Source organism: Stylophora pistillata, chromosome 2 (assembly GCF_964205215.1).
Source record: "Stylophora pistillata chromosome 2, jaStyPist1.2, whole genome shotgun sequence".
In the NCBI taxonomy this organism is placed as follows: Eukaryota; Metazoa; Cnidaria; class Anthozoa; order Scleractinia; family Pocilloporidae; genus Stylophora; species Stylophora pistillata.
This window is the reverse complement of record NC_142520.1, coordinates 19,111,140-19,122,200: the sequence shown is the minus strand read 5'-3', so window position 1 is coordinate 19,122,200 and position 11,061 is coordinate 19,111,140. Positions and strand designations below refer to the sequence as shown.

The 11,061-nt window shown below is 37.9% G+C and overlaps 1 pseudogene; it reads left to right on the top strand.

The window, feature by feature from the left end:
- The first annotated feature begins 1,831 nt into the window (after window positions 1-1,831).
- On the top strand, window positions 1,832-7,651 carry LOC148737583 (uncharacterized; annotated as a pseudogene).
- The last annotated feature ends 3,410 nt before the right edge of the window (window positions 7,652-11,061 follow it).

Below are 11,061 nucleotides of genomic sequence, written 5' to 3'. Positions count from 1 at the left end.
CATTTGTAGTTTATTGTCCGGGAACCCGTCGAAGGAACTGCCGTCAGATATTTTCAGTACAAATACTGAGTTGCGGTGGCTGTAAGTTGGGTTAGACTATTCTAAGACACTATAAGAGTAGCAATAAAGAGTTAAACTACCTATTTTCCTTTATAGCTTATAATTCGCTGACGCTTCCACTTTTAAGATACGATAACTTGATATGGGAAATTATATTACATGTAGGAGGCCTTGTTCAAAAGAATGATTGTGCCAGCAAATTCATGTTAAAATCCGTAGATCAGAAATTTCAAGAACAGCTTCAAGAACAATTCGTATGAGGAGGAAGGAACTCCCGACTATGAACTGAACAGTTGGCAAAGGCTTCGTTCATTACCTTTCAGTTGTATTTTAAGAAATCATGCGATCACAAACAAAACTGGAATGATCGTTTGTTACAAGACCATAAGTAAAGCAATGCGATAAAAGACAAAACAAAAGGAAGGAATAAATAAATAAATAGAAAACAAAAACAAAAACAGACATGCAAATCCTTTAATTTACCTAAAGCTACCATAACAAAAGTTATTATCCTATGTCTATAGATTTGACTTATTGCTGAAGTTTTTGACCCTATGTGGATATGGATTAACGACCCTTTGGTTTCCTTTTTTCCTTTTTTAATTGAAAACTGATAATTTTAGGGGCGAAAAGAATGACCCTGCAATGAAAATTTTCCTGATTAGTAATCTCAGTCTTTACTCAGAAAAAGACCAAACATTATTGGCACCATTAGAGTGAGGAGTATACAGCTAGGCCACTAGGAACTGGATGTTCGACATCTCAGGTTCTTTGTGAGAGTTTACTATCGATGAATATGCATGGAGATTCGCTTGCTTGCTGCTGGCATTTCCTATACAATGTTAAACATCAAAAAGTTAGAAAAAAGTAACGGAAAGTGAGTGCCTAAAAAAGGCTACGTTCCTTTAAAGAGCAATGTTTTGATAAGGTTATAGCGTCCTTCTCTTTTTATTTTTTTTAATTTTTTTTCCTTAAAACGAGCTTCCAACGATAAGAATTGCCCGGTTATTTCTCAAAAGCTGCGATCATTCTTTTAACAATTAACCAGAGGTTTTCATAGAAACATTGTGACCTCTTTAAAAAAAATATCTTCTGCTTCTTACGCCTGCCAATCCTGGTTTTGGTGGCCTCTATTTTTATTACTGAATTGCAATTAGTATTTCAAGAAACACAAAATGATTCAAAATTCAGCTACTTCATCGAAAAGTATCTCCTATCCTATATATCCAAATATATAAATGACTTTAAACTAAGAAGACTGAATGCTTAAAAAGAAATCAGAGCTACTATCATGAATACAGCTGCACCTGTTTGGTATGACGATTGAATTCAGTAAAGCAGATAGAATAGTCGGGCATATGTCGTAAAATGAAAACATCACAAGTCGAGGCTATTTCCGAGACATCATATAGGAAAAGGGCTCGGGGAGACCGAGTAACATCTAAAGAAGAACCGCCTGAAAAACATCTGTTTCAGGTCGTTAATTGTTGGAATGGGGCCAGAAAACTCACATCAGACTGTTTCAAATAAAACAATACCGCAAAGACCCTATATGCCGGTTGGCACGAGATTTACAGATTATGACAGCTATAACTATTACAACTATAATGACGATGATGGATACAATAATCCAACATCTAGTCCGCATGAGGGTTAAGACAAATTTGAGTGCAACACTTACTGAAGATTCGTCCTCACTAATCCCGGAGATTTGAAAACCCAGCTCCTTCTTACGTGGAAGGTGGGTGTAATGATTGAATTTCTTTTCACCATGGACATTACACCACTTAACACTGCCATTCCTAATGGCGAAGGTCTTCTGGCCCTCCAATTTTTTTTTTTTTTGGATCAACGCACAATTAAGGAACCTAAATCTGAAACCCTACTTCGCTTAGCTGAACTAGTGCTCACAGTTAATTGTTTTTCATTCGGGGACCACTTTTTCAAACAAACCAATGGCGTAGCCATGGGTACTAAAATGAGACCTATCTATGCCAATCTTAATGTAGGTTTTGTTGAACACCAACTTTTTAGCCAACATATTGGCCCCAAACCTGAACCATACGGTCGCTACATCGACAACGGTATCGGCGCTACCTCCTCTACCAGAGAGGAGCTAATTCAATTCATAACTGCAGTCAATTCTTTTCACCCGGCTCTAAAATATACCTGGAAAATTTCCGACAATTCTCCACCTTTTTTAGATATCAAAGTTTCAATTGAAGGCAACGGTTTATGCACTAGTGTGTATTACAAACCTACAGACTCACATAGTTACTTGTTGTATTCATCTTCCCATCCATCTCATGTTAACAATTCTATTCCCTTTTCTTAGTTTCTAAGACGTCGTCGTTTATGTTGTGATGACTCTGATTTTTCCCACAAATCAGAGTCAGTGTGCCAGTTTTTCGAAAAATGTGGTTACCCTGTTTCTGTTGTTCAAGTGGGTCACCACCACGCCCAAGGTATTGATCGACAGTCAGCACTACAAACATCACAGAAGGAAAGTTCCGACCGCATTCCATTCCCTCTCATGTTTCACCCTCACAACCACTCACTTAAATCCATTATTCTTAAAAGCTTTAAATTACTTCAAAACAGTCCAGAGACTGGCACTATCTTTTCGCAACCTCTACTTATTTCATTCAAACGCGACAAAAACATTGGGTAACTTTTTGGTGAGAAGTTCATTCCACACTAATGACCAACCCGGTACTTTTAAATGTGTTCGCGCACGATGCAAAACTTGTACTTTCATTCAAAACGCTGAGAAAATATCGGGACCCAAACGATCCATTAAGATCACCGATGACTTCACGTGCACCTTCGCTAACGTAATCTATTACATAACTTGAACTTATTGCAAAATGTTGTACATCGGCGAAACAGGAAGACGACTAAGTGACCGATTCCGAGAACACCTTCGCGACGCAGAAAGAAATGACAAGGACGCATCAAAACCAGTCGCTAGACATTTTAATTTACCTAATCATTCTAAGCAACATATGGCTGGTGGCAATCTGCGGTCTTTCCTTGCATTTAGGTAACACGGAAAGCCGCAAAACTCTTGAGCAAAAGTTTATCTTTCAAATCGAAACTCTTAATCCCACAATGATGAACGAACGCTTCTCATTCCACTGATTATTCGTGTTATTCTCATCGCCATGTTCCCACCTATGGCGTAGCTCCACTTTCTGCATATAAACCCACACACAACCCACAATTCCTCCATTCGCTCTGACGAAGGGCTAACGCTCGAAACGTCAGCTTTTTACTCGTTACCGTAGCTAATTTACAATTTCAACTTATTTGATATAACCAAATTACCTGTGAATCTAGTTACCGTGTTCCGTTTCGTATTTGCTGGGGTTCCCTCGTTCTCGCCATAATTTGCCACCAATAAGTACGTTAGGAATTCACAAAATTTCCAAGGTTAAATGTCATCTGAAATGTCCTTCGCCAGAAGACACCTGATTACAAGTTCTTGCGGCTCAGAATATCATGAAAATTAAGTGGGCCTCGAGTTACAGTCAGGTTTACAAACAAATAAAGTATCTCTGTGGCTGGATACATTAAATTAAAAGATGTGCCACTGGCACTTGGTTTTACCATTATTTTATGCCAAGAGAAATCATCTTACAGCTTATTAATTAATATTTCTTCGAAAAAAAGAATCGAACTGAAAGAAGAAATTGACTCATTAGTCATAATTATCCTTAAAGTTACACTTCTAGTGTAGGAATACCTAGCTAACAAGTAAATGATTTTGAATGGTATTGCTGCTGTTTTATATGCTATGCAACATTTATGTATCTGGGCTTTGTCTATAGGTACTTGTCTGAGATTCAAGTGCAAAACCTTCCCCCGGGAATCTTTGACAAGAACACAAAGTTGCGATTTTTGTGAGTACTACTCTTTTTTTTTATTTTCCTGTACGAGTTTTCAATCTCAGGATTACCGACAAGTGGGTCTTAACCCGTATTGATGTAAGTAACGATACCTATAGATCAAGGTTTAAAGACATGAAAAAGTCCTGCTCGTTTGATTTCAATTTGTGCTGTAAAAAAAAAGAGAAAAAAAACACCAAAAAAAAAAAAAACAATGAAACAAATTAAGAACAGAGAATTCTCCTAGCAGTCTCTGACAACCGCTGGTTGAGAACTCAGACTTCAGACCAGTTATCACCAATTTCTCAAGGCTAGACGAACAAAGAGTTGTAATGATTCAGTGGTGGATAATATGTATTGTCAAATCTTTCTGAAAGAGCGGCCAAGATGTGTCTCTTTTGCTGCACAACAACTCCAAAAGTCTCTTAACGTTTTTGTTTGAAACTGATACAAGTCAAGGTGTTACAGAACCTATGACAGGTGTATCAGATTTCCCGCTCCAAGTCGTCATCTTAGTATTTATAACAAAAATGCAACCTGACATCAACTGTCACATTCTTGACATGAAATTCTGTAATCCGACAATGGTCCAACACTGCCCGTTTACGAGATCCACTCTTTATATGACTGGCGTTCCCTAGTGTCTTTAATAATTTAAGATTTCCATCAAATGGCCGTTAATTATACATAAGTTAGGGAGTTAAAGAGGGCACATCGACTCTCTGTAACTCTGTCTGACGTGCGCTTAGGCGCGAAACTCAGAGATAAAGAGAATTGATGCGTCTTCTTTAATTCCCTAACTTATGTATGTATGTATGTATGTATATATATATATATATAAAGTGTGACTTGATTTTCGTAGAACAGTGCTCAATACATAGAAGTAGAGCGAAGTATATATTGTGGGAGGAAAAAGACAAGTAAACTACAAGTTCATCCCTACAAGCCTGTTTCGTGGTCGCCCACTCATCAGGGAAAATCCCCTGATGAGTGGGCGACCACGAAACAGGCTTGTAGGGATGAACTTGTAGTTTACTTGTCTTTTTCCTCCCACAATATATATATATATATAGTACATTTTCTATATATTATATAGAAAATATATAATATCTATATATTACAGTTTCTTAACATATATCTATATATATATATATACATATACATATATATATATATATATATCTATATATATGTAAATAGGAGAGACAGAGAAATACGTCAGACAGAGTTACAGAGAGTCGATGTGCCCTCTTTAACTCCCTAACTTATGTATAATTAACGGCCATATATATATATATATATAATATATATATATATATATATATATATATATATATATATATATATATATATATATATATATATGTAAAGAAACTGTAAACTTCTATATCGAATAAAGATACTAAAACCAATAAAAAACGAAAGTCCTCTTTTTCTTTTTCTTTGCTTTTGCGCTATGCGTTTCACTGCTAAAGCAGCTCTTGAGGCGTACTCGGGTATTTGGAGAGCGAATTATACAACCAGGTCTCTGACAAAATGGGAGAAGAAATAAGCCATTATGTTTACACAGACTGGGGAAGATTCTTAGATGAATGTTATATAAACTGGCCATACGGTGAGGAAAAATTAAGGGATTTTCATGATATCTTAAACAGTCTAGATGACAGCATTCAACTTAATGCTTAAACTAGCTGCAAAGAGCTCCCGTTCCTGGATGTGATGATAAGAAAAGACAATACTCTCCTAACAACTTATATTTATTATGAACCGACGGATTCATTCCAATACCTCCCAGATACATCCACCCATCCAAGACACACTAGAAATAACATAACATACAACCTGGCTCAAAGGATATGTATGATTGTGGAGGACCAGGAGAGAAGGAAACGGCGCCTCCACGATCTCAAAAAAATTCTACTGAGGAAACAATATCCAGCTTAGATCATTGATTACGGTGTAAACAGAGCCCTCACTCAAACGACGGAAGAGTTAAGAAGGGTGAGAGAGCAAACAACCGAAAATAATGTCCTTTGTCTTGTAACAACTTAGAATCCCAACAATCCGCAAGTATTTCAGCTGGTCAGGAGAACACTTCCAATATTGAACCAAAAATCCTCATTAAAATCCATTATGAGCAAGACTAAAGTAATTCACAGTCAGCTACAGCCCAGAAACCTAAAATGGATGTTAACAAACTCCTATTTCTCCAAGCAAAAGGACACTGATACGGAGGTTAAAATTTGTGAAACAAAACGTTGTAGAACATGCCTCTATTTAAAACAGAGTAAATAATTCACCTTCTCAGCCACGAATGAAACATGTCGGATAAAACACTCGATGAACTGCGCCTGAACGAACTTGATTTACGTAATACCATGTGCAGCATGTCGATATAATTATGTAGGAGAAACGGGTGATATCCTGAAAAACAGAGTGACAGTACATAAACAACAAATTAGAGACCCTCATACACGTATGCTTGGAGTCAGCAAGCATATTGATGAATATGCTGCGGGATTGACCATCAGTTCACTATCTTTCCCTCTTACAAGATTCTCGGCCCCTCCAAGGTCATGAGAAAGAACAAAGAAATATTTCTTTTATTTCGAAATATAAACTCGTTCTTAATGATTTGAAATTACGCTAGTTACTCACGCGAGCTTCGAGTTACAATAACAAATATTATTGTAATTACAATTAGATCTGTGACGTAATAAGTCAATAAACACACTTTGCTAAGCCTGAAGAGCCGCAACAGCGTTGAAACGCGTAGCGCAAAAGCAAAGAAAAAGAAAAAGAGGATTTTCGTTTTTCATTGGTTTTAGTGTATATATAATTTCTTGAACTTGATTTGAATGTATTTCAAAGAGCGCTCAACACTTAGAGGAGCATTGATAATGATAACAAACTGGTTCAAAACTTAAGAGGTAGTTGATCGTTTTATTACGACAGCTCTGTTTCGTATGGTCGAAAATGACCACACTCATCAGGTAATTTCAACGATTGACCGTTCGCTTGCAATGACTGGCTATAAAAGCTGGAATACGGTTCCTAGGAGAGATAAAAAAAAAGCTACTTTTCCATTTAAGTCATGTGAATGGTATGTATAATTTCGGAAACTGTTACTTTATTATGAAGTTTTTAAGAAGGTATCTGTTTCTATGGGGGCATTAACTTGCTAGCTCATTTCGCTTGTTTCGACTGCAAAGTTCCTTTTTACATATGATCGTGAATTTTTCAAAAAGAAATGAAAAAACATTAAAACAATGAAAGAAATGAAAAGAAATGTAATCGGTGGTGCTCTTCTTTATCCATCGTGTGTTCTGGTGGTACAGCAGTGATTTTTTCGCATGTATGTTAATATGGCGGTCTTGTGGGCTGATGGATGTGAACTGGGATGCATAGTTTAGTGCTTTCTGTAGGAGTTGTTCAGAGATGGATGGATAAAACTCACACACATCGAAGGTTACAAACGCATGTTGAGCTTTATCAGGTATTGAATGAAACCATTCGATGACATTTGATGTGCTTTTCCAGAGGTTTACTTTCGTAAGATCACCATCGAAGCTAATAAGAAAGCAATCAATTCTTTAGATGTAACCTTCGACCTCGCAAATGAATCTTACAACCCATTCATGAAACCAAACAACAAACTCCCCTATGTTCACAGTCAAAGTAACCACCCACCTGCACTGCTATAGAACATCCCGGAAAATATAAACATGCGATTAACCAGCATATCATCAAGCAAAGAAGTTTTCGAAAGAAGTTTTCGTCAGCCCTCCTTACCAAAAAGCCCTTTACGAAAGTGGCTACGACTATAAGCTTACATATGATCCACAGCCAGCCCAAAAGCGCAACAAAAATCGCAAAAGAAAAGTGATATGGTATAATCCACCATGGAACTCCAACGTGAAGACCAATCTGGGAAGAAAGTTCTTAAATATTGTTGACAGATGCTTCCCGAAAAACCATCCATTACACAAGATCTTCAATCGCCACACACCAAGGATAAGCACTACTCCTGCATGCCTAACGTCAAAACAATCATCGCGTCACACAACAGAAAGCTACTATCAGATTACAACCAGTCACAAACTACACCACAAACATTAGAAAAAGAATGTAACTGCCGGAAAAAAGAGTAATGCTACCTAGAGAGAAAATGCCTCAGATCAAACGTAGTCTACCAAGCAACAGTCAACTGAAACGTCAACGGATTCATACGTGGGACTCGCGACAAACTTTAAAGAACGGTACAGAAACCACACAGCTTCCTTCCGACACCAAAACAAGAGACACGAGACTGAATTATCTAAACACAGATGGACACTGAAGGACAATAATAAACCCTTTAACCTAACGTGGAAAATCATCAAACAATGCAAACCGTAGAACAACATTACTAAGAAATGCAATCTATGTCTGTTTGAAAAATTCACTCTCATATGTAAAAAGGAACTTTGCAGTCTAAACAAGCGAAATGAGGTAGCAAGTTCATTCCCCCAGAGAAACAGATACCTCCTTAAAAACTTCATAATAAAGTAACAATCTCCGAAATTATATGACTTATATATATGGGTCCTTGTAAGCTAACGGTCAATCGTTCAAATTATCTGATGGGTGTGGTAATTTTACGAAACAGATCTGTCGTAATAAAAAAAGCTTGTAAGGGGTCCAACAAACAATGCTGATCAGTCTCAAACGCGCTACCTGGAGGATCACTGAGGCGATCGTGGGCTCTTGAAAGAACGTAAATAAAAGCAGAAATGTAATGGTCAAGAGGCCAACTCCAATGTAACTTTGTTGGTTTATCAGCTCGACGTTTCGACCGTCTCGGTCTTCCTCAGGAGCACACTAATTACATGAGCAATATTCAAATTTAGAATTCGTGTCAACAGTAAACATGACATGACGTATAAATATTAAAATAGAATAGATAACAGCGAAACGTGTTATGGTGACTAAAGTAGATCAGTTAAAGTAGTTGTAATTCATGTAGCTCACTACATGAATTATAACTACTTTAAACTTTAACTTATCTATTTTAGTCACCATAACACGTTTCGCTGTTATCTATTCTATTTTTATATTATTACGCCATGACATGTTTACTGTTGACACGAATTTTAAATTTGACTATTGCTCATGTAATTAGTATGCTCCTGAGGAAGACCGAGACGGTCAAAACGTCGAGCTAATAAACCAACAAAGCTACATTGGAGTTGGCCTCTTGACCATTACATCTCTGCTTATATATATATATGTAATTATACCTCAAGAATTAGGTTACTTGAACTTTTACTGCAACTCTGAGTTTCATGCCTCTTGCGAAGCAATCGTCAGGCAACTGCCAGAAATAACGGTTACAATCCACCAAAATTTAAAAGACGAAACAATGTATAGATGCGCGCGCAACATACTGCACGCGCTATCGTAACGTTAGGTTCTTTAACAGGAATTTCCTGACATGTCTGCAACCTGCTGTCAGCTCATTTCTTTTGTTTAAACTTGCCATCTGCGGTTTACAAATGATGAAATATTTTTCCCACAAACACAAGTTGCATCTTTTGGCTACATTGGAATACGAACTAGCTTGTTTCACCTTGCGCCACTTAATATTAAACTTAGTGTCCTTATCTTTAAGACTCCATATATATTTGCTAAGTTCAGTAGCATGCCTGTAACGTTCGTTTCGGAATGAACACAAGTGGTTCCTGTAACGCATTTTAAAAGCAGTGTCACAGAGACCAATGTACGTTTCCTTTGCGGTTTCTGTGGTGACCTCTGCCTGGTAAATAATGCTTTCCATGTTACAGTTGCCATCCATGGGGCATATGTCAGGTTTTCGACAGTTGCAGCTTTTCCTAGCTCGATCATTAGCGCGTGCGAGTTTCCGGATTTCAGATTTGTTGTGGTTAGATATGACAGTTTTAATGCTGCCCATGCAGCTGTAGCTCAGTTTAAGGGTGTTCCGGTTGAAAATTTTGTGAAGAGGATTAGTTTTTGTGAAATGCTTATCAATAAGTGCAAGGAAGCATTTTCCGACGTTAGTTTCCACGTTCTTGCTGTATGGTGGGTTAAACCAAGTAATATTCCGCTGCCTGTTTCTTCGTGGACGTGGTGCCTGGTTTGATGCAGCGTTGAATGACAGGGTGTAGCTGCACCCACTTTTTTTGAGAGCTTCTTGATAAATAGGTTTAGCACTATCGAAGCATTCCCTGTCGGAAGATATCTCGGAGAGCCTCCTATTGATTGATTCAGGGATGTTGCGCAGAATGGATGGTGGGTGGTTAGATTTTTTATGCACGTACAGGGGGATGTTGCTTTCCTTAGTAAAAGGGTAATACTTCCCACTTGAGAGGTCAAGCGTGACGTCTAGAAAATTGGTTTTGGTGATGTTAGCCTCGACTGTGATTTTTAAGTCATTGTCGCGGAAGACTTTGCAAAAGCCTTTCTTGATATTCTCTATTTCCTGCGGTGTTCCAATTCAGGGCAGCCAAACCATCATCCCGGTATAAACCAATATTTTGACCATACTTCTCGGTAAGAATCGATAAGAGAAAGCATCCAACCAGCTCACACGTTTCCGCTCCATCGAAGGACCCCATGGTAACATCAAAGAGGTTGCTGGCAGATTTTTTCTCCCATGGGCAATCATCGTTAAATAGCAGAGATCGTTTTGCATGCAAGATAATTTCACGCTCATGGCTGTTGATTGAGCAGTACTTAGAGGCAAAATCTAGTGCTTTGGAAAGCAACTTCTCAGTGATGGAGGGGTAGAATTCACAAACGTCGAAACAGATGAATGAAAGAGAGCTCTTGTCTTCTAAACTATTAAACCATTTGAGAACCCTTGAGGTGTTTTTCCACTGGTTTACTTTACTGCTGGTGATGATAGCGTTGTTAATTTCATCGAGGAGATGCTTACTGATTTTCCCAATTTCAGGCTTAGAAGGGTTTATTAAGCGGTATGATGGATTGTCTTGAAAATTGGCTTATGGTCTTTCAACGTGATGAATGCATCTTCCTTAGCCAATTTCTCAATGCGGTCGTCTAACTTGAGTCGCTCAGCAATTTTGGCAGACTGGGAGTCTAACTTGTCAACAAG